The sequence below is a fragment of the Callorhinus ursinus genome, unplaced genomic scaffold, assembly GCF_003265705.2.
Source record: "Callorhinus ursinus isolate GAN/ISIS: 27379988/994484 unplaced genomic scaffold, GSC_fseal_2.0 scaffold27, whole genome shotgun sequence".
Classification (NCBI taxonomy): Eukaryota; Metazoa; Chordata; class Mammalia; order Carnivora; family Otariidae; genus Callorhinus; species Callorhinus ursinus.
In genome coordinates, this window is record NW_027397089.1 from 12712770 (window position 1) to 12734534 (window position 21765).

At 41.9% G+C, this 21765-nt stretch overlaps 1 pseudogene; it reads left to right on the forward strand.

The window, feature by feature from the left end:
• LOC112830060 (cationic amino acid transporter 3 pseudogene) overlaps positions 1-21765 on the forward strand; it is a 110038-nt pseudogene that overhangs the window by 83132 nt on the left and 5141 nt on the right.

Here is a 21765-nt window from a genome sequence, read left to right on the forward strand (position 1 = left end):
ACAAAACAAAACAATTAACTTTCAAAGGGAGTAGGTGGTGGAATGGAGCAGCCACCTAGGGCTATTTGAGGAACCAAGCCAAATCTGGTGAGAGAGGATGGAGAGACAGAGACAGCTGAGTCCTTACATGGGAGGACAGAAGGACACATTTAAAAATATGAAAGAAGATAACCAGAGAGACAGTTTGCCTTTCCTAAGCCACCTTGTGTGCAGTGTATTACTGAGGGTGTGTATTGGGAGGAGGTACGTGGAGGAAGGAACCATGGGCTCTGACCCCTCACAACTGTTAGCCTAAAATGGAAACAGAGGAAAATTATGGATGGGACCAGTGGATGGATTTCTAGATTCTGTGCTTACAAGGAAAGGAAGGATTTGGGGGGAAAACAAAGCTGTTCAGCAAGGTTTCTTGGAAAAAGTGACTGTGGATCAGTGCTCCCCTACATTATAGTTGTAGTTTGGAAAATGAGGTGGACGGGCAGATGCATTTTCTTCTACTGCTTTCTCCTGAGGACTTTTATTAGTTGTTCTGTGTTGGCAGAATTCAGAATTGAGAAAATGGAGTGGAGAATCATAGGGAGAAGTAGAAAAGAAAGTGATTTTCACTGTTGGTATCAGTGTACCCCATCATTTTCTAATCCCTTAATTGCACAAACTTCCTGGCTTTCTCAGCTCTATTTCTGCTTCCTGTTTGGAAAATCTCATTCTGATTCTTCATGGTAGCCCATTTGGTTCTGAAGACCTCTAGAAGCAGAAGCTCAGGCTTTTCTAATTTGTCAAGTGATCATCTTGTTTTGGAGTGACAGAGATGTTAAGAATTTCCAACACTGGATTCTGACTGAATCTAAACCTGTAAATGTGTGAAGTCATGTTGAGAAACATTGCATTTCACTCTGTCTTCTCTGTAGTTATCCCAGAGGCACTAGGAAAAGACAACTATCCCAGAATGATACTAGATAATATGGAGTCTATACAGCCTCTAGAGAAGGTCTGGCTATCTGATTGTTTACCCAAAAAGTGATGCAATGATACTAGTATAGTATGTGCATGTAGCAGGGACTGCATATATTTTGTGGGAAGGAAGCAAAATGTTTTGGTCTATGTCTACATAGATTTTGGGCTTCATTTGGGTGGATGGATTTTGTCTACATACAGTTGGTCTGGTGTGTGTTAATCTGCATCAGGATGGGTTTTCACTGACTTGGAATTCAGCCTCTGCCAGATTGGGATAGGTTTTGGGAGCTATAGTGCTGGGGCTGGTAGGGTAGGTAGGTGAGTTGGAGGAGGTGGATGTGTTTCCTCTTGGTTTAATGAGCAGGCAGTCTGAGGCTGCCATGCTTTCAAGTTCAAGTCTTGGTTGCACCTAGTAAATATTACTTGCAGAATTTGGGTTTCTAGCCTCATGGAGGTTTTAACCTAAGGAGTTTTTATTTTAGAAACAGAGACAAAGGCTTCTTCCATGTAACATGCAAACAGAATACAGTACAAAGTAAGCTCATAGGTGGGAGGATGCCTGGTAAATGATTCATTTGTTGAGGTTGTTCTCAGAAGACTCCTGGGAGATAAGTGGGGATATTTATTTTCTTTAGCATGAGATGAATTTGCTTCAGCTTTTTTCCAGCCTTTCTGGGAAGTTATCTGACCTTTACTTTTCTTTTCCTAGGAGACAAATTATACATTTATTATTACTGCAATGGTTTTTCCCTTCTTTTTCTGCACAGACCAGGACTGAGAATTATTATTATTATCATTATTATTATTATATCTTAGTATCTTGATCTGTATTAATATCTGTAGCAAATATTTACCTGGATCTGTCTAATTGGGCAAACTGGATTTACTGGCACAAGGTGTGGTGGAGTTTGTTTTGTGTTTTTGGTGGGGGTCATGGAAGGAAGGCCTAAAGAGGCTCTATTTATTGGATCATGGCCAAGCTGAAGATGTAGCTTGAACTGATGTTTTCCTGGGAAACATTTATACACAATGCCAAGATGAGGTAATTCCCGCCTCTGCCATGCAGCCTTCTCAAGCTGACCCACAGTGCATAGAAGATTCTCACTAGTTTTGCCAACACTGGAAAATGGGGTCCTTACAACTCTTACCTTTCATCAGCTAGTAGGCCATGTGGGAGCTTGACATGCCCTTGCCTTGACTGTTCATTTCTTCCTTAGGAATATCTTTCCTGGTTCATAGTTCATCTATCTTTTACTTATTTTGGCAGGTGGGGAGGTGTTCATGAAATGCACTAAATTATAAGTTCCCAGAGAGGAGAATTCTGTATATACCAACATTGTCTTGCACTGTGTGTAACGGAGTGCATGATGATTTGAGGGTAATAGTGGGTGGTGTTGATAACTTAGGGGGAAGAAAAATGTTGCTTTTGCTTGAGTTCTTTTGCACAGAGAATCACTGTACTCCCTGAATTTTCTAATTTGGAATTTGCATTTGTATTCATTTATACTTAGTTCAAATCTGATCTTTAATAAACGAAATCTAGTCTTTCTCACTTAGAAACTTTTGGTGGTTTCTACTTGAGGGACCATCCCATTTCTCTGTTTAGACCCAATCCAAAGTATACTGAACACATCTGTGTAGTTATTTACAGGTAGTACAGGAAGAATGGCAGCGAATACAGAAATACCTTTTCTCTGGGAGCTTACACTATAAGGATACTTCCTTATCCTCCTGAAACAAGTGAAATCCTGTTCTACACACCAGTCAATCCTCTGACTATTGTCTCACTCCTCCCTTTTGCAGGCTAGACTTACATGTAGTTGTTGCAGTTTGAGTATCATGTCCTGCTGCCTGATGCCAAAGCATTAGGTGACTTGTTTTCCAAATAAAGTAAAGCAAGAAAGAAGTAAGAAAACTCTGCATTGTCTGTCTGTTCAGTTGTCATACATCAAGATCATGAACTGGAGCATATCATAAATGCCAAAGATAATGCATTTTGTCTCAGCTGACTTGTGATACTTCCTTTGTACTTTCACTTTGTTGTGGTGAAAGAGACTTTGACCTTGGTTCTTGTGTCCGATCTCAGACATCCAGACTGGGCTGTAGAGCCTGGGGGTACTTCCTTGGCTGTGGCCAGTTAACTCTTTGTACCTCAGGCTCTAGCTGGGGAATGAAAAGCAAGCTGGAAGCATCATCAGGCAGAAGCTCTACTCCTGGGCTCCACCTCACCACCTACTACTCCAACCCTCTTCCCTAACTGGGATTTCTCCCAGGGCATAGTTCTAGGCCCTGAGTTCTGCCACGGGACATTAATGAGAGGAGAGCAGGGGGCAAGTGGAGCATACTGGAGAGATCCGATATCTATCTGTAAGCGTGACCAAGCCAATTCTGGAAGTGGAGTCATATTGAACAGGGTTTGGAAATAGTGTTTTTAAGGCAGAGAGGGACAGTCTGTGTGAGGGCTGATGTTAATGCCAGCAAGATGTGCATTTGTGGGGAAAGATTTGTCCTGTTCAAGCAGGAGCCACAGAAAAGGTTAAAAGTAGGAAAGTGATAAAAATAGTTAAAAGAAAGAATTAGAAATATAATCTCAGAAGTTTGGATTTGATAGAGAGCAGGAAGCTGTAGATGTGTTTGGGAGTGTGTGTGTGTGTGTGTCTTTTTAAGACTTGAGGAAAGTGTCATTTTCCAAAAGGACAGTAGAAAGTACTCAAACTTTAGTTATGTGGTGCAATGTAGTAGTCAGGAAGAATGTGATTTAGGGCTTTATCCTATTTCAGGGAAGGGCAGCACTCTCATACGGCTGTTGGGTCATTCTGAGTGAGAGATGAGAGTATCTGGTTGTTAGAGTTACCAATTTTATGAACCAGGAGGGTGGACAAAGGGGTATGGCAGGAGGCAGGTCCTAGGTATGCAGTATTTGCAAACCATAGGAACCTACTAGGTAGAGGGAGTATGGACAAGGTGCTAGGTGTCTATGTGACTTCATGCCCATTGAATTGAATTGCAAAGATCTGAATCCAATGATTTCCATTGGAATTCCTTAGATTTATTTAAAACTTTTATGTAATTACCCCAAATAAAGCCATTAGAGACTGCTTTGTTAATCACCTTGTTTCTGGACATAATTGGGATTTTCTTTGTTTTGAAACCAAAATAGAAAGGCAATCCCTTATCTTCTCTGTAGATCCTCCTATACTAATAGCATTTTCACAATGCCCATTATTCCTTATGTCAAGTCCATATTTATTAATAACTTAAAAAAATATAGTGAGGTGATCCAAAAAGAAACAAGGAGGTCTATAATGATGCCTGATGTCCATTGGTCTTTGTGATTATTTCTATGAATGATCAATAAATATTAACAATGCTCTAGGTGCTGTGTGTGCTCAGGGCTAGTCACATGCATGGGTCACAGTGGGGAACACAAATGCCCATTTTAGTCCAAAGAGGGTGTCTTCTATTTGGCATCTAGAGATCTATTATCCTTTATTTCCACTAAAAGCCAAGCAAAAGGAAATGGGCTAAAGTTTTGGGCAGGAATTAACAATTAGCTGTAAAATTGTATCTGGGGACTATTGGAATAGCTATGGGGATGCGTTGGAATCTTTCTTGGCATCTAAAAGGATGGTCTGGAGACATTTTGGCCCCAGATTAGTTTTGGATTTTATCAGGACACGGTTTAGATGGAGCTTTCAGATTTAATGGTCCCAATACTTCTAGCTCCAGCCTATCACTATGTATTCGGGAGGAAAGGGAAGACATCAGCAGAAGGTGACCTGGTCACAAAGAGAAGAACTGACTCAAATACTCCTTTATTAGCATGCCCGGCAGTCTGACTCTTTGTGGAGATAGGGTGCTGCAGGAGCAAGAACATGGTCTTCCAAGTGACAAAGAACCAAGATCAAATTCCAGCTCTTTTTTACTGGCTCTATGAGCTTGGGACAGTTGTCTAACCTCTCAGTCTGTGAAGTGGAATAATAATGCTCATGTCATTGGGTTGTTATGGGGGTTAAATGAAATAACATCTGTGTATTATTTGCAACTCAACAAATTCTGGTTCTCTTTCACCCCTCTCTCCATGTAGCCCTAAATGTTGCACATATACCTTGATATCCCTATTTGCCAGATACCATTTTTCTCTGCCTCCAGCCTCTGCACATGCTCCGCAATGCCTCTAGAGTTCAAGCCTTGGTCCCCGGTGTATTAGTTTGTGTTAGTCCAACAAAATAACAATAAGATGATAGAGTTTTTATAAGCATACTAACATGAACCAATGTTGTACCTTCTTTCCAGGAATTTTTGCTTGCTGACAAATTTGGTTGTAAATCAAAGCCAAGGGAATTCTATCTTCCTACCCACTCCTCTGATCTAATATTCCTGATTTGGAGCTAGATTATTCTGGGTGGGATTTGGTTCTAACCAAAAGTGATGGCAAGCTTGTTTATAAAAGACATTTAGGGAACAAGAAACCATAACCTTTAGTACTGGGACATTGTTTTCCTCCTACGTTTTCAGGGTGACAAAGATCAAACCTACAGAAGTTGTAAGAATGGTAGCATTAATACCCCTTTATCTTTCAATGAGATTGAACAGTTGTTAATATTTTGTCATATTTGCTTGCTCCCTCCAATATGTGTGTGTTTGTGTGTATGAAATATGATCCATATGCAAAGTTTACTAATTACTCAATTTTTTATAGAAAAATATCTTTCCCTGATCCAGGTGCAATCCAGGGCTCTGCACTGCATCTCATGGTCAGGTCTCTTTGTGCTCCTTTAATCCGCAACAGTTCCTCAACCTGACATTCCTGACATTGACAGTTTTGAATAGCATAGGTCATTGTATTATAGAAAGTCAACGTTCTGTGGAAAATTGTTTTGTAGACAGGTCATTTTTTAATTTCAAGCTTTTTATTTAAATTCTAGTTAGTTAAGACATATGGTAAAATTGGTTTCAGGTGTAGAATCTAGTGATTCATCACTTACCTCTAATACCCAGTGATCATCACAACAAGAGCCCTCTACTTAAAACCAGTCATCCATTTAGCCCATCCCCCACCCACCACCCTCCAGCGGTTTGTTCTCTCTCATTAAGAGTCTCTTATACACAAACAATGAATCATGGAACTAATGATGTAATGTATGGTGATTAACATAACAATAAAAATTTTTTTAAAGTCTCTTATGGTTTGCCTCTCTCTCTCTTTTCATCTTATATTATTTTTCCTTCCCTTCCCCTATGTTCATCTGTTTTGTTTGTTAAATCCCACATATGAGTGAAATCATATGGTATTTGTCTTTCCGTGACTGACTTATTTCGCTTAGCATAATACTCTCTAGTTCCATCCACATCGTTGCTAATGGTAAGATTTCATTCTTTTTGATGTTGGAGTATTATTCCAGTATACACACACACACACACACACACGCACACACACACATCTTTATTTATTTATTTATTTATTTATTTATTTATTTATTTTTACTTATAATACTATGTGTATTTTTTTATTTTGTTATGTTATGTTAATCACCATACATTACATCATTAGTTTTTGATGTAGTGTTCCATGATTCATTGTTTGCATATAACACCCAGTGCCCCATTCAATACGTACCCATCACCAGGCTAACTCATCCCCCCACCACCCTCCCCTCTAGAACCCTCAGTTTGTTTCTCAGAGTCCATAGTCTCTCATGGTTCGTCTCCTGCTCCGATTCCCCCACTTCATTTTTCCCTTCCTGCTATCTTCTTTTTTTTTTTTAACATATAATGTATTATTTGTTTCAAAGGCATAGGTCTGTGACTCATCAGTCTTACACAATTCACCGCGCTCACCATAGCACATACCCTCCCCAGTGTCTATCACCCAGCCACCCCACCCCTCTCACCCCCCACCACTCCAGCAACCCTCAGTTTATTTCCTGAGATTAAGAACTCCTCATATCAGTGAGGTCATATGATACATGTCTTTCTGTGATTGACTTATTTCGCTCAGCATAATACCCTCCAGTTCCAACCACATTGTTGCAAATGGCAAGATTTCGGGTTTTTTGATGGATGCATAATATTCCAGTGTATACATATATATATATATATATATATATATACACACACACCACATCTTTTTTTTAAATTTTTTATTGTTATGTTAATCACCATATATTACATAATTTGTTTTGGTGTAGTGTTCCATGATTCATTGTTTGTTCATAACACCCAGTGCTCCATGCAGAATGTGCCCTCTTTAATACCCATCACCAGGCTAACCCATCCCCCTACCCTCCTCCCCTCTAGAAACCTCAGTTTGTTTTTCAGAGTCCATCATCTCGCCTGGTTCGTCTCCCCCTCTGACTTACTCCCCTTCATTCTTCCTCTCCTGCTATCTTCTTCTTTTTTTTTTTCTTAAAATATGTTGCGTTATTTGTTTCAGAAGTACAGATCTGTGATTCAACAGTCTTGCACAATTCACAGCGCTCACCGTAGCACATATCTTCCCCAATGTCTATCACACAGCCACCCCATCCCTCCCACCCCCGACCACTCCAGCAACCCTCAGTTTGTTCCTGAGATTAAGAATTCCTCATATCAGTGAGGTCATATGATACATGTCTTTCTCTGATTGACTTATTTCACTCAGCATAACACCCTCCAGTTCCATCCACGTCGTTGCAAATGGCAAGATCTTATTCCTTTTGATGGCTGCATAATATTCCATTGTGTATATATACCACTTCTTCTTTATCCATTCATCTGTCGATGGACATCTTGGCTCTTTCCACAGTTTGGTTATTGTGGACATTGCTGCTATAAACATTGGGGTGCACGTACCCCTTCAGATCCCTACATTTGTATCTTTGGGGTAAATACCCAGTAGTGCAATTGCTGGATCGTATGATAGCTCTAATTTCAACTGTTTGAGGAACCTCCATACTGTTTTCCAGAGGGGTTGCACCAGCTTGCATTCCCACCAACAGTGTAGGAGGGTTCCCCTTTCTCCACATCCCCGCCAACATCTGTCGTTTCCTGACTTGTTAATTTTAGCTATTCTGACGGGTGTGAGGTGGTATCTCATTGAGGTTTTGATTTGGATTTCCCTGATGCCGAGCGATGTGGAGCACTTTTTCATGTGCCTGTTGGCCATTTGAATGTCTTCTTTGGAAAAATGTCTGTTCATGTCTTCTGCCCATTTCTTGATTGGATTATTTGTTCTTTGGGTGTTGAGTTTGATAAGTTCTTTATAGATTTTGGATACTAGCCCTTTATCTGATATGTCATTTGCAAATATTTTCTCCCATTCTGTCGGTTGCCTTTTGGTTTTCTTGACTGTTTCTTTTGCTGTGCAAAAGCTTTTTATCTTGATGAAATCCCAATAGTTCATTTTTGCCCTGGCTTCCTGTGCCTTTGGTGATGTTTCTAGGAAGAAGTTGCTGCGGCTGAGGTCGAAGAGGTTGCTACCTGTGTTCTCCTTTAGGATTTGGATGGACTCCTCTCTCACGTTTAGGTCTTTCAACCATTTGGAGTCTATTTTTGTGTGTGTTGTAAAGAAATGGTCCAGTTTCATTCTTCTGCATGTGGCTGTCCAATTTTCCCAACACCATTTGTTGAAGAGACTGTCTTTTTTCCACTGGACATTCTTTCCTGCTTTGTCAAAGATAAGTTGACCATAGAGTTGAGGGTCCATTTCTGGGCTCTCGATTCTGTTCCATTGATCGATGTGTCTGTTTTTGTGCTAGTACCATACTGTCTTGATGATGACAGCTTTGTAATAGAGCTGGAAGTCCGGAATTGTGATGCCGCCAGCTTTGCTTTTCTTTTTCAATATTCCTCTGGCTATTCTGGGTCTCTTCTGGTTCCATACAAATTTTAGGATTATTTGTTCCATTTCTTTGAAAAAAGTGGATGGTATTTTGATGGGGATTGCATTGAATGTGTAGATTGCTCTAGGTAGCATTGACATCTTCACAATGTTGGTTCTTCCAATCCATGAGCATGGAACGTTTTTCCATTTCTTTGTGTCTTCTTCAATTTCTTTCCTGAGTATTTTTTAGTTTTCTGAGTACAGATCCTTTGCCTCTTTGGTTAAATTTATTCCTAGGTATCTTATGGATTTGGGTGCAATTGTGAATGGGATCGACTCCTTGATTTGTCTCTCTTCTGTCTTGTTGTTGGTGTATAGGAATGCTGATTTCTGTGCATTGATTTTATAGCCTGCTACTTGACTGAATTCCTGTATGAGTTCTAGCAGTTTTGGGGTGGAGTCTTTTGGGTTTTCCACATAAAGTATCATATCACCTGCAAAGAGTGAGACTTTGACTTCCTCTTTGCCGATTTGGATGCCTTTGATTTCTTTTTGTTGTCTGATTGCTGTGGCTAGGACTTCTAATACTATGTTGAATAGCAGTGGTGATAGTGGACATCCCTGCCGCGTTCCTGACCTTAGGGGAAAAGCTCTCAGCTTTTCCCCATTGAGAATGATATTCGCTATAGGTTTTTCGTAGATGGCTTTTATGATATTGAGGTATGTACCCTCTATCCCTATACTCTGAAGAGTTTTGATCAAGAAAGGATGCTGTACCTTGTCAAATGCTTTTTCTGCATCTATTGAGAGGATCATATGATTCTTGTTCTTTCTTTTGTTAATGTATTGTATCACGTTGATTGATTTGCGGATGTTGAACCAGCCTTGCAGCCCAGGGATAAATCCCACTTGGTCGTGGTGAACATCTTCTTTATTTATTGATGAACATTTGGGCTGTTTCCATAATTTGGCTATTGTTGATAATGCTGCTATAACCATTGGGGTGCATGTTCCTCTTCAAATCAGTATTTTTGTATTCTTCCGGAAATACCTAGTAGTTCCATTGCTGGATTGAAGGGTAGTTCTGTTTTTAACTTTTTGAGGAACCTCCATATTGTTCTCCATAGTGGCTACACCAGTTTGCGTTCCCAACAACAGTGTAGGAGGGTTCCCCTTTCTCCACATCCTCGCCAAATCTGTCTTTCCTGACTTGTTAATTTTAGCCATTCTGATGAGTGTGAGGTGGTATCTCATTGTGGATTTGATTTTTATTACCCTGATGATGAGTGGTGTTGATCATCTTTTCATGTGTCTCTTAACCATTTGGATGTCTTCTTTGGAAAAATTTTTGCCCATTTCTTGACTGGATTAATTTTTTGGGGGGTGCTAAGTGTGATTTCAGATTTTGGATACTAAACCTTTATCAGATATGTCCTTTGCAAATACCTTCTCCCATTCTGCAAGTTGTCTTTTAGTTTTGTTGATTGTTTCCTTTGCTGTGCAGAAGCTTTTCATCTTGATTAAGTCCTAATAATTCATTTTTGCTTTTTATTCCTTGCCTCTGGAGACGTGTCTGTAAGAAGGTGGTATGCCTGAGGTCAAAGAGGTTGCTGCCTGTGTTGCTCTGTAGAATTTTGATGGTTTCCTCTCTCACATTTAGGTATTTCATCCATTTTGGCTTTATTTTTGTGTATGCAGTAAGAAAGTTGTCCAGTTTCATTCTTCTGCATGTTGCTGTCCAGTATTCCCAACACCATTTGTGGAAAAGACTGCCTTTTTTTCCATTGGATATTCCCTCCTGCTTTGTTGAAGATTATTTGACCATAGAGTTGTAGGTCCATGTCTGGGTTTTCTATTCTGTTCCACTGATCTAGGTGTCTGTTTTTATACCAGTACCATACTCTCTTGGTGACTATGGCTTTGTAATATAGCTTGAAATCCAGAATTATGACGCCTCCAGGTTTACTTTTCTTTTTCAAGACTACTTTAGCTCTTCGGGTCTTTTGTGGTTCCATACAAATTTTAGGATCCTTTGTTCTAGCTCTGTGAAAAAATGCTGGTGGCATGTTGATAGGGATTGGATTAAATGTGTAGATTGCTCTGGGGAGCATAGACATTTTATTTTTTTTTTTAAGATTTTATTTATTTATTTATTTGACAGAGAGAGACATAGCAAGAGAGGGAACACAAGCAGAGGGAGTAGGAGAGGGAGAAGCAGGCTTCCCGCTGAGCAGGGAGCCCGATGCAGGGCTAGATCCCAGGACCCTGGGATCATGACCTGAGCTGAAGGCAGATGCTTAACCGACTGAGCCACCCAGGTGCCCCAGCATAGACATTTTAACAATGTTTGTTCTTCTAATCCATGAACATGGACTGTTTTTCCATTTCTTTGTGTCCTCTTCAATTTCCTTCATAAGTGTCCTATAGTTTTCAGAGTACTGATGTTCAAAAATCATAAGATACCCAGGAATAAACCTAGATTGATCGATTTTATCATTAGATTCAGGTTACACATTTTGGGCAGGAATATTATACAAGAACATTGTTAAATGCAATTAGTGTCATGTAGGCAGGGAATACATCTTTTTCCTCTCCATTGTGTACATAGCATCAAGCACTAGGACTTGCATTTAGAAGGTGCTTAATACTTATTAAATGAATGAATGATGAATGACGTAAGACTTTCACTGCTACATAGGTCTATTATTATTCTACTTGATAACAGGAGAATGAGCAGCCTTCTCCAATATTATAATCCCCTTTTTACAATACATGTTTAAAGGTTAAGTGTAACCCAAGACCTCTATAAAGAGCCCACAGGAAGGGAAATGAAATGGGGATGATGATGTGAGGCAAATGGTGGAGTCTCTTTACCCTGGGGGTGGGTGGTGATCATACTATGTTGAGAGTGGAGGATGAATAAGGTGGTCCTTAGTGGAAAGAAACACAGAACCTAGGAGTCCATGGCCTGTTGCCTTGCTGAGATAAATTGGTTGTTTTGATTTCCAGATTTTATATCTTTCCCTCCCCTAACTGCCATTTGCATCCTAAGATGCCTTAGTGAAAATTGATTTCTGTCTTTCCTCCTTTCCTCCTTTCTCAGCAGGGACAGCCCCATGAGTCTCTCCTTCTCTACTCTCCACCTCCCACCACCCCCTCCACACACATAAGTGTATGTTTTCTAACATTTATATTCAGTGTTTGGGCAGCCATTCACTCCAGATTATTTGTTGTTGAGAAACTATATAACTCCTTGGACTTCTTACTTGGATGTAGAAGCTTTCATACCTGTTGCCCAGGGGAAGTGAGCTTATGAGAGGTATTTTTTGCCTCACAGAAATGTGTTTTCAGGCTTCCCTTTGAGGGTCTATTTCTCTCTAGCTCTGAGTATTTCAGACGTTTCTGACAGTTTTTCCTGAGGCATCTGGGGCTTGGGACTGGATTCATCGATTTAATTCTGCACTGGTGACTGCCTGATTCACATGGTTCCTGTCCCCTTCCTGAGAATTTACCTAACCTTGTCTTTGCAGTCCTTAATTTCACTAGGTTCCAGAAAAAAGCGCTGTTGATCTCCATGTCAGCTCTTGATTATCCACAATACTGGTGGGCATAACCTAAAATAATGGATGATACTAAAATGACTTTTATTTCATTTTCAAGTGATGGAGTCCTGCCTGGAGATAATCTAGACAGTGAACAGCTTCAGTGAAAGCAATGTGTCATGTTACTGTCCCATGGGTGGCTATATGGCATCTCTTCTTTGGCATCTAGTGAGGGAAACAGATAGAAGCACGGAGTTTGTCCAGCCCTAATTATGTTGTCAGAAGCACCAGCCATCTACTGAGAGCTCTGTGCAAATTGTCTCCATGCCTTGTCTTCAAACTTTGGAGGAGGTCTTTCTTTAGATCCCAACAGTTAGTTCAAAGAACATGAAAATCGGTATACAACATGTGAAACTCTCAGTTTCACCAAGAGTAAGAGCCAAAGTCCTCACAGTGACTCTCAGACCCTCTGGGAAGGATCTGGCTTCCTGCTTTCTCTCTGATCTCATCCCCTACTGCTCAAATTAGTCAAATTCATAGGGACAGAAGGCAGAATGGTGGTTGACAGGGGCTGCTGGAAGGGAGGGATAGGGAGCTAGTGTTTAATGGGTACAGTGTTTCATCTGAGGAAGATGAACAAATTCTGGAGATGGGTGGTGGTGATGGTTGCACAACAGTGTGAAAGGGAATCTGTCTTGGACCACCCATTTTAAAATCACAACACCCCTTCTGAGAACCTCCTAAGATTTGGTTGCTTTCCTTTTCTCTGTAGTACTGATTGCAAATCTAACACAATATATACTCTTATTACTAATGTGGTTTTTTTTTTTTTGCTTCTTACTGCAAGAATGTAAGCAACATGAGTGGAGGGACTTTTTTTTTCTTTGCTTTATCCATAGTACTAAATAAATAGGGAGCAATTTACTTACTGAATTAATGAATGACAGACAATGTTTGGACACAGACTTCTAGAGAAGGTACAAACAGAGAGAGAAAATGGGAAAATTACATATTTCATTTGATTTTGTGAACTATTTTTTACCCTTGAATATGAGACTCAGCCCCAGTGTTCATGGGGGGCTTTCATTCTGTTTACCATTGCCTATGTATTCTGAACTGTTTCTATGATAGAAGTGTTGGTTACACATGCAAAGCAACTGGTATCCAAACTATCTTTGAAGCTATTCAGGAGAGGACACAAGGCCAACTTCCTGATTGGCAGAAGTATTAACTCCCTACCATGGAAACCAGTGGAAGTTACTGCCTTGGAAAAAAGTTTTGAAAATAAAGGGTCCAGAGTGAGGGCAGTACCATTCTTAGAGACAGAGGACGGAGCACAATGACCTCTAAGACAAAGGAGGAGGGGGCGTGGAGCAAGATGGCAGAGGAGTAGGAGACCTGGATTTCGTCTGGTGTCAGGAATTCAGCTAGACAGGGATCAAACCATTCTGAAACCTACGAACTCAACAGGAGATCGAAAAAAAGAATAGCAGCAACTCTCTGAACAGAAAAGCAACCACTTTCTGGAAGGTAGGACGTGCGGAGAAGTGAATCCAAGGCGATATTTGGGAGGATAGACGGCGGGGGAGGGGGCCTCCGTCGGCCGCTTCTGGAGAGCGGTAGAGCCGCGGAGCACAAAATCGGAACTTTAGAGGTCGGCTCCGCTGAGGGACGTCGCTGCAGTGGCTAAGCGGGGAGTGGAACCCTCGTGGGACAGTGTGGTCTCAGGACCCTCGGTGTCACAGAAAGACCGGGGGTGCCTGAGTGCAGCAGAGCTCCCAGGTATCAGAGCGGGGAAGCCGGCTGCACAGACGGAGCCGAGGCGTGGGCTCTCAGCTCGGGTTTGCCATAAACCGTGATCCATGGCACAGTCGGGCCACTGCTCCTCCAACAGGGACCCAACAAGTAGATCTGGGGAGACTCCCCTTCCTCCCCCGGGAGGAGCGGCGCGGGAGCACACTGCAGGGATCTGCTGGGTTTGGAGACTCCACACAGGGTCGGGTGCCAGAGACAGAAACGCTCGGTCACAGGCCGGGTGAGCACAGAGTGCGTCTGGAGACCGGGGAGACGGGAGTGATTGACTGCTTTTCTCTGGGGGCTCATTGAGGAATGGGGCCCCGAGTTCTCGGCTCCTCTGTGGCAGAGATTGGGAGGCCGCCATTTTCACTCTCGTCCTCCAAAGCCAAATGGAAAGCTTGCAGGGAACAAAAGCTCCCGAGAGCAAACCGGAGCAGATTACTTAGCCCGGTCCGGCAAGGGCAGGGCAATTCCTCCTCCGGCAAAGACATTTGGGAACCATGGCAACAGGCCCCTCCCCCAGAAGATCAGCAAGAACAGCCAGCCAAGACCAAGTTTACCGATCAAGGAGAACGGCAGAACTCCAGAACTAGGGGAATACTGCACATAGAATTCATCTCTTTTTTACCATGATTCTTTAGTCTTTCAAAGTTAATTTTTTTAATTTTTCTTTTTCCCTTTTTCAACCAACATCTTATCAATCCCTTTTTTAGAAAACATTTTTATTTTTCATTTTTAGAGTTATATTCTATCCCTTCATAGAAGTTACCCTTATTGGGGCGCCTGGGTGGCTCAGTCGTTAAACATCTGCCTTTGGCTCAGGTCATGATCCCAGAGTCCTGGGATCGAGCCCCGCATCGGGCTCCCTGCTCAGCGGGAAGCCTGCTTCTCCCTCTCCCACTCCCCATGCTTGTGTTCCCTCTCTCGCTGTATCTCTCTCTGTATCTCTGTCAAATAAATAAATAAAATCTTTAAAAAAAAAAAGTTACCCTTATTTTTGGCATACATATATATATATATATATATATGTTGTTCTCTCTTTAAAATTTTGAGATACAGTTTCTTCTAACAGATCAAAATATACCCTAAATCTCTAGTGTATGGCTTTGTTCTAATCTCCTGCCTGATCACATTCTCTCCCTTTTTTTCTTTTTTTTTTAAATCCTCTACTTTCTTTTTTCAAAGAACTTCTTATCAATTCCTTCTATAAAATCTTTTATAATTTTCATCTTTACAGTCATATTCCATCCCTTCATTGTATTAACCCTTATTTTTGTACATATATAAGTTTTTCTTTCTTTAAAATTTTGGGAGACACTTTCTTCTAACAGACCAAAATACACCCCAAATCTAGTGTGTTTCACTGATCTATGCACCAGCCTGATCATATTTGATCATATTCTGTTCTTTTTGTTTTGTTATGTTTTTGTTTTATCTTTTTCTTTTTCTTTTCTTTTTTCTTTTTCTTTTTTCTTTCTTTCCCTTTCTTTTCCCCTGGCTTCAGGTCTTTTCTGATTTGTTTAGAGTATATTTTCTGGGGACATTGTTACCCTGTTAGCATTTTGTTCTCTCATTCATCTATTCTCCACTGGACAAAATGCAAGATGGAAAAAAATCACCTCAACAAAAAGAACAAGAGGTAGTACTGACTGCCAGGGACCTACTCAATACGGATATTAGTATGATGTCGGACCTAGAGTTCAGAATCATGATTTTAAAGATACTAGCTGGGCTTGAAAAAAGCATGGAAGATACTAGAGAAACCCTTTCTGGAGAAATAAAGGAACTAAAATCTAACCAAGTCGAAATCAAAAAGGCTATTAATGAGGTGCAATAAAAAATGAGGGCGCTAACTGCTAGGATAAATGCGGCAGAAGAGAGAATCGGGGATATAGAAGACCAAATGGTGGAAAATAAAGAAGCTGAGAAAAAGAGAGATAAACAACTACTGGATCACGAAGACAAAATTCGAGAGATAAGCCGTATAATAAGGCAAAACAACATTAGAGTAATTAGGATCCCAGAAGAAGAAGAAAGGGGGGGGGCAGAAGGTATATTGGAGCAAATTATAGCAGAGAACTTCCCTAATGTGGGGAAGGAAAGACGATGGACTCTGAAAAACAAACTGAGGGTTCTAGAGGGGAGAGGGGTGGGAGGATGGGTTAGCCTGGTGATGGGTGTTAAAGAGGGCACATTCTGTGTGGAGCACTGGGTGTTATGCACAAACAATGAATCATGGAACACTACATCAAAAACTAATGATGTAATGTATGGTGATTAACATAACAATAATAAATTTTTAAAAAATGACAAAGCAGAGTGGGTAGGGCTGGCTGGGAAAGCAAGACAGCCTGTTCTTCAGGGAGTGGATTGCTGGACTTGACAGGAGTTCTTCCAGGAAACATGGGATGGAACTTGTATTTTAGAGTTTGGAAGGAGCTCAGAGACCGAGAGTAACACAGGGAGGAGGTGGGAGGGAAGGGGGAGCCAGGGAATTATGAAATCCATACAAGCTGGCTTAATGTTCCCTGGCTGCTGTCTGCAATTCTTTAAGCACCTCTCCTGACCAAGCACCGCTTTTGGGAGAGACTGTTTGCTAATGAAACTGAGATTCACAGACCCAGGTCCCTCATCAGGAAATGTCCTCAGGACACTCTTGAAATAGATGACTGTGCATGTTCTAGTGTCCTGTTTATACCTCTGTTTGGTCCTTTCTCTTTTTCCACAACACTTCTTCAAGGAGTCTCAAGTTATAGTAGTTATTTAATACATCTCTGTATTCATTTTCTCTGTCCTAAATGCCTCTTTTGGTTGCTTGCTACAATTATGAGCAAATCCTTGTCCTGTGTGAGGAGGGTTGGAGACGGGACTGTGGAATCCAGAATGAAGAGGCATTTAGATCCTGGTCCTGCCCTCTGGAAGCTTTTAGACTATAAAGGAATTTAAGGAACACACTCAGGACTGACATATAGGGAAAATTAGTTTCAACTGACCATCAGGATGGGCTATAAGTGCTGGTGGGAAGGGGAGGAAGGTTGGAGATGGAGATCAGTCAGGATGGCTTAGGAAAGTCTTCCTAGATGCAGGGTGGGGAAAGGTTGTAGAATAGGGCTGAGAGAGGCTGCAGGGTCAAGACTGTACAGAAAGGAGTGAGGAGTGCGTCCCTGGCAGGGCAGGTCCCTTACCCAGGCCCCAGGCTCATCCCAGGAAGGGTAAGTCAGGATGTGAGGAGCTGAGTTAGGAAGGAGGTGATGTACCTGAAGGTAGGGGGAGAATCAGGGTGGGGCTCTGACAGCTGGGTCAGAGAGTATGGACTGAATGTAAACTATTGGAATAATTATAGATTATTGCATGATAATGGGCATATCTGAACATGGCGTTTGAGGACCATGATTGTCTGTGTTGTTATAAAGTGGATTTCTGGTAGGCTCTCTCAGGATTCCCCATCATGGGTGTGCTTTCTCTTCTGTATGTTTTGTTGATGTTCATTTCTGCCACTTCCTGTGGAGTCATAAAACATGATTATTTAATTCCCAGAAGTTTTGTTCTTTGGGTTGCTTCTCTGGTATCTTGATACTTTGTCTGTAGGCCCACTGTCCCTCATCTTCAGAAAAAGTGGGAAGAGCACAAGGACCGCCCTGCAGAACACAGTTGAGAGAAATAGAAATTATCAAGCATTACCAGTCTCTGACCTTGCCATTCAGATGGTCCTCCTCTGGGATTCCTGCTCAGGGTCCATGATGGATCTCAGAAGGTGCATGACATTTTTTTGAAGTGACCAACCTCAGAGGGGTGTGTGATTCAACAAATGTTTAGAACCACTGTTGTGGTCTTTGTTGAGTGGCTGGGTATGGATCCCCAGAGAGAGAAACGTGGCAGAAGCATCCTTAGTGCCAACTACAGGAGCCTCCAAAGACAGCTGAAGGGGCTGAAAGAGAGAGAGGAATTAGGAAAAGGGAAATGGGTTCAGAGGGAAACGGTAGGAGGGGTGCTCCATCATCTCTGTTCTTCACCCTCTTTCTAGCAGGTATTCCTTCTTCGTATTCTCCATATCGTAGCAATTACAGGATTCAGTTCCCCTTCAGTTTAAATCTACTGAATGCCTGCCGTTTATCAGGCTCTGTACCAGGTCCTTTCACAACATTATCTCCTGCAATTACTGTGCTGAACCTGCAGTGCACAGAGTGGAGTCAGTCCCTCCCTCAGTCATGGTGTGTTCCCATCATCACTTCCTGTCAGGCCCCTTTTCTTTCTTTCCTTTTTTTCTTTTTTTAAAAAAATTTCATTATGTCCAGGTAGGCCCTTTTCAATGCATTTATTATCCTGTTTCATCCTTATCTCTATTTTCATTTCCCCTCTGCATTGGAAGCATTTGCTTTAGTGTATTTAACAAATGCTCTTCCAGTCCGTGTTCTATATTTGTTTTAGGTCCATTCATCCATTCAACAACTACAGTGCCCAACTGTGTGTGTGTTCTCAGTTATACTAAGCTTGTGCTTCAGGATGGTGCCCCAGTGACGCTCCCATCAGCAGTGTGGGGTAGTGTGTATCTTCTTACGGAATTCTCACGTTGACCCAGTGAGGGAGGTCAAGTAAGGTTCCCAGTGGGTGAAGAGACTGAGGCTTAGAGATATGAAGGAAATTACCCGAGTTCATGTCATCACAAGGCATGGCCAGGGCTCACATCCAGCATTTCTGACCAAGTGTTCATTGTCCTTATCTCTATAGTACCTAGCAGTGCCTGTTCCAGATGAGGCATCTGTAGACAAAGATACTATTATTATTATTATTTTATTGAGCCTTGCATTTCTCAATACCTGGTCTAACACAGTAAGCCTAGGACCCCCCATGTGTTAGCACCAGCATGGATGAGAGTGTCTAATTAGAGTCCTTAGCATTTTAATGTAAATCATATGGAATAAAACTGTTTTCATTGTCTCATGAGGGCTAGCTAACAAGCTTGAGCTTTAGTGGATGATTTTGAGCCTGCACATTTATAAAGACTGACTGATTTTCAATGTTTGGTTACTTTGGACCAGATTTCAATATGAAGTACTAGGTAGATGATATTAAGTCCATATTGTTTGCTAGGCACTGAGCTACGTACTTACAGACAACATTTCACTTAACTTCTCACAGCTGCGCTGTGAGTTATTTACTTTTACTCCCATATGACTATTGCGGAAACTAAAGCTCAGAGAGGTAAACTAATTCATCCAGAGTCACCGGGTGTGAGATTGAGGTGTGATTTGAACCTGAACAGTCTACCTACAGAGCCTTACTCCTAACTACTGAACTGCACTGCATTCCTGTGAAGGAAGCTTTTAGAATCTCTTCCCCTTGAACTTGAGGACAATTTCTTCTCAGTTGGGGTTTTTAGAGCAGTCATGGGAAGTACAGGGCTAGTGGACAAGAATCTCCAGAGGGAGAGGATCTGAAGTTTGAAAATGTCCGCAGGTGTCTTCATTATGTCTTCCTCTATCCCTGAAGTGAGAACCTCTGCCTTAGGACATCCTACCTGGATTATAGGGCCTGGGCATGATGCCTTCAAAAAAGTAGGGCTTCTCTAACTGGGTGTGGTTGGTTGGTTGCCCATAACCCCAGGCAGCCTGATGTTTTTAACAAGTGTCCTCCAAGGCAAATGATTCTTTATCAGACTGTGTGACTCATAACCTGCCATGAGTGATGGGCAGTCAAGGTTTTATCACAGTTGGTTTTCCCTTCACACTATGCATGTTGCTCGCCTTCTACAAGGAAGTTAATATCATTTATATCTTTACCTGAGCCTACATTATAAAGGTTTCTTGGCTACAAAGTATGTATCTCAATGTCCAGTATATAGGGATTCTGGATTATGGCCTCTTTTAGGTGTCTCTTCTCAGTGTGTTCATTTGTTCAACAAATACTTATTGAGTACCTACCTCACAGTATGATGGAGGACACCAGCAGCTGACCTGGAATTTGGATACATGAGGATCAATGGCACATGGGGGAAGCTGGTCCTAGGAGAGCACATGGGAAGGGCAATGTAAGGGTCAGAGGAGGCTTCCTGAGGAAGCAAATGCTGAGCTGGAAACTGAAAGAGAAGTGGGGGGTAGCTAAGTGAAGGGGCCAAGAGGGCATTAGAGGCAAGGGAACAGGGTGAGTGTCAAATTTTGTGGCTGGAGTAGGAACTGGGCAGGGGATGAAGCTGGAGGCATAAGCACAGGTCATATTATAAACAAAGGCAGGACTATGAAGGAAGGGCAGTGTGGAACCACGGGAAGGTTTGAAGCCTGGTCGTGGTTTGGGAACACCTCAGATAGTATAAAAAGATTCCCTGAGTTAAGAATTGACACTCAGGGGTGCCTGGGTGGCTCAGTCATTAAGCTTCTACCTTCGGCTCAGGTCCCGGGGTCCTGGGATAGAGCCCCGAATTGGGCTCCCTGCTTGACGGGAAGCCTGTTTCTCCCTCTCCCACTCCCCCTGCTTGTGTTCCCTCTCTCGCCGTCTCTCTCTCTCTGTCAAATAAATACATAAAATCTTAAAAAAAAAAGAATTGACACTCATTATCTATCTCCTGTGCTTGTTGCTAATCATAACATTGGAACTGGTGAGTGGCAAATAAGGAGTCTAGATGGATTTGTAGACAGAAGGGTTGACCCATAACCCAGTGGTTCCTTTTGATCATCTATAGAGAAGACTTCTCAATTTTGTCTTGATCTTTCTGCCTTTAAAGACTTCTGAGAACATTTCTTAAAATTCTCTTAAAACGGAAGCATGAGTAAGGAGGAGAGTGGGGCTGCATGACTTTGTTTTCTCTGTTCTCCACTTCTCATTTCCTAGGCATTTCTGTAAATTGTTCATCCAGAGCCTGGCTCCCCTTGTGGAAGGGGCCATTTGAAGAGAAGTAGGGGAGGAGGGGGAAGAGGGAGCCACTCACAGGATTCCTTCAGTAAGAAAACATTCAGACAACAGTTTGAATGAGTTAAAAATAACTCCTTGTGAAAAATTCACTGGGAGTTACAAGTGAGTGTTTTAATACAAGCTCACAGAGCAGGACAGACCAGGCCCCTGGCAGCTGACATCACAGATGGCTCAGGGTGTGTAGAGAACACAGTGTGGCCAATGAGGAGACTGTCTGCAGAAGTGTGCTCACCTTCTCTCCTGGGACCCAGAGAGGGAGGAGACAGAAGGAATTGTTTTGGTTGAGAGCAACTGAGCTAAGTGACTCATTTCTTTTCTCACTACCTATCACACTGTCATAACTGTGGACATAAAAAAGGTAGTGAATTTTTATCTGGTTGCTTTGGGGGCTATTCACAAAATAGCCTTTCTAGCTCCTCTTGCTTCCCAGTCATGGACCCTGGGTTGGCTGCTGCCCCGATTTCTCCAGTGTTTCCTTCCCAGGCAGCCTGGTTCTCTCCTTCTTGCAGGTGGTTATGAAGGCCCTGCCCCCTTTCTCCCTCCTCCTCTCTGTTCACAGCACCCCGTGGGCCTAGGTGGGGAAAGGGAAGGGGTGGACTGTACATTCTTGGTTATTTGCACAGCTGAATGGATGTTGCAGAATGAGGAGAAAGGGGGCCAAATTGTCATCTAATCTTGGGTAGCAGATTTTGGGTCTCAGAGTTTTAAGACAGAGAGACCAATATTTGTATTTAAACTCTGATGATATATAAAGAATGGGTCTTT